This window comes from Schistocerca piceifrons, unplaced genomic scaffold (assembly GCF_021461385.2).
Source record: "Schistocerca piceifrons isolate TAMUIC-IGC-003096 unplaced genomic scaffold, iqSchPice1.1 HiC_scaffold_1401, whole genome shotgun sequence".
In the NCBI taxonomy this organism is placed as follows: domain Eukaryota; kingdom Metazoa; phylum Arthropoda; class Insecta; order Orthoptera; family Acrididae; genus Schistocerca; species Schistocerca piceifrons.
In genome coordinates this window covers 55,001-57,500 of record NW_025727238.1, presented here as the reverse complement: position 1 = coordinate 57,500, position 2,500 = coordinate 55,001, and the positions used below count along the sequence as shown (strand labels likewise).

The 2,500-nt window shown below is 63.2% G+C and overlaps 1 pseudogene; it reads left to right on the top strand.

Moving 5' to 3' along the window:
* Nucleotides 1-2,500, top strand: part of LOC124733621 — a 7,960-nt pseudogene that overhangs the window by 2,091 nt on the left and 3,369 nt on the right.

Here is a 2,500-nt window from a genome sequence, read left to right as displayed (position 1 = left end):
ATCGGGGAAGAGTTTTCTTTTCTGCATGAGCGTTCGAGTTCCCTGGAATCCTCTAGCAGGGAGATAGGGTTTGGAACGCGAAGAGCACCGCAGTTGCGGCGGTGTCCCGATCTTCCCCTCGGACCTTGAAAATCCGGGAGAGGGCCACGTGGAGGTGTCGCGCCGGTTCGTACCCATATCCGCAGCAGGTCTCCAAGGTGAAGAGCCTCTAGTCGATAGAATAATGTAGGTAAGGGAAGTCGGCAAATTGGATCCGTAACTTCGGGATAAGGATTGGCTCTGAGGATCGGGGCGTGTCGGGCTTGGTCGGGAAGTGGGTCAGCGCTAACGTGCCGGGCCTGGGCGAGGTGAGTGCCGTAGGGGTGCCGGTAAGTGCGGGCGTTTAGCGCGGGCGTGGTCTGCTCTCGCCGTTGGTCGGCCTCGTGCTGGCCGGCGGTGCAGGATGCGCGCGCCTGCGCGGCGTTCGCGCCCCGGTGCTTCAACCTGCGTGCAGGATCCGAGCTCGGTCCCGTGCCTTGGCCTCCCACGGATCTTCCTTGCTGCGAGGCCGCGTCCGCCTTAGCGTGCTCCTCCGGGGGCGCGCGGGGTGCGCGGATTCTCTTCGGCCGCCATTCAACGATCAACTCAGAACTGGCACGGACTGGGGGAATCCGACTGTCTAATTAAAACAAAGCATTGCGATGGCCCTAGCGGGTGTTGACGCAATGTGATTTCTGCCCAGTGCTCTGAATGTCAACGTGAAGAAATTCAAGCAAGCGCGGGTAAACGGCGGGAGTAACTATGACTCTCTTAAGGTGGCCAAGTGGCGGCGGTGTGGCTGCATCCGGACTTGGCTTTTCGAAGTGCGGTCTTGATGTAGTCGTGCTGCTGCTGCGAGGTGCCTTCCTTGGGTTATAGTTACAGGGAGAGTGATGCGCAATACATGGGCCTAGCCCTCTTAGCCTCTCCTCTCCTGCGGTCTTCTCCCCTTCTCGTGGGCCCGCTGATTTTCGCAGAGTGGAAGACCGCACCAGGGGCTTGGGGGGGTTACCAGCCCCCCCTCGCACTATCCCTTTTTTAGTTGGGGGCAGTAATCAGAGAATAAGTGGTGGCCCTTCCGCTGAAGGTGCCACCCCAACTCCCCCAGCACCTAGCCGGCCAACCGGCCGTGCCGAAAATCTTGTAACTTTTGCAGCTGAATACACCTGTAGTGAGTGCCACCGCAGCTTCACCACCAAGAACGGTCTCGGGGTCCATCGCCGCCGCCAACACCTTGCGGCCGCCAACGCGGAGATCGTCACGGAGAGGCATCGCGCGAGGTGGACGGAGGAAGAAGTCCTGTCGCTCGCCAAGGCAGAGGCCGAACTGTTCCTCGAGAGGGACGCCCGGTTCTTCTTTGTAAATCAAGAACTCATCAGGATGTTCCCCGACCGAACGCTTGAGGCAATCAAGTGCCGACGGCGGCAAGCTGCCCACAAGCAGCTTGTCCGCCAATTCATGGAGGCGCTTGAGATCGGTCGGGGGGAAGAGCCGGCGTCCCGCCGGGGAGCAGCGAGCCCGCTGCCTGACGCGGGCGAGGCCGCTGCGCCGCCCGTCGACGCAGCCGAGGACTTCGCGGCCGACACCACCGGGCCGCCGCCGGAGGGGCCGACTGACGCCGCCATCTGGGAGCATCTGGCGGGGCTACCCGCTTCCGCCCAGCGTTTCTCTGCCCTGGATCGTGTCATAGGTCTGGGGCGGGGCACGCCGCCCGATGTCATCCTGGGCATGCTCCCGGATGCCCTTGCGTCGGTCGGGTCCAGAGGGGAGAGATCGATCACCAGGACACAGCGGCCGCGCCAACCATCGAAGCGGCCGCCTGCCGCGCCGCCGACGCAGAAGCGCAAGCGGCGCCGCTGGGAGTACGCGAGAACGCAGGATGCCTTCCGACGGTCGCGTGCACGTTGCGTGCGCGGCCTCTTGGATGGCACCCTGCTCCAGCCGCCACCTGCCATCCCTGGTCTGCTGGACTTCTGGGCGGACCTCTTCACCAAGAAGCCCATCTCCACCGCGGGCTTCATTCGTGACCGCCTCCTCCCGCACTCAGAGCCTGTCGCTCTCGAGTGCATATGGGGGCCGGTCACACATGAGGAGGTCGCCGCCGCGTTGCCGCCCAGGGGATCAGCAGCCGGGCCGGACGGCCTTACCCCAGCGGAGTTGCGGCGCCTGCCGCACGAAGTCCTGGTGAAAGTGATGAATCTCTTCCTTCTGGCCCGCGCCCTTCCGGAACGCCTGCTTCGCGCGCGGACGTCCCTTCTCCCGAAAACGGCTGCACCAACATCCCCCGCTGACTTTCGCCCCATTACGGTCTGCTCGGTGTTGGCGCGGACCTTTCACAAGGTTCTCGCGTCACGCCTGATGCGCGCATGTGCTGTGGACGAACGTCAGCGGGCATTCATCCCTCGGGATGGGATGTTGGAAAATACCTTCATCTTGGACACTGCTCTCACCGACGCAGTTCGCTCCTGCCGCTCTGTCTTTG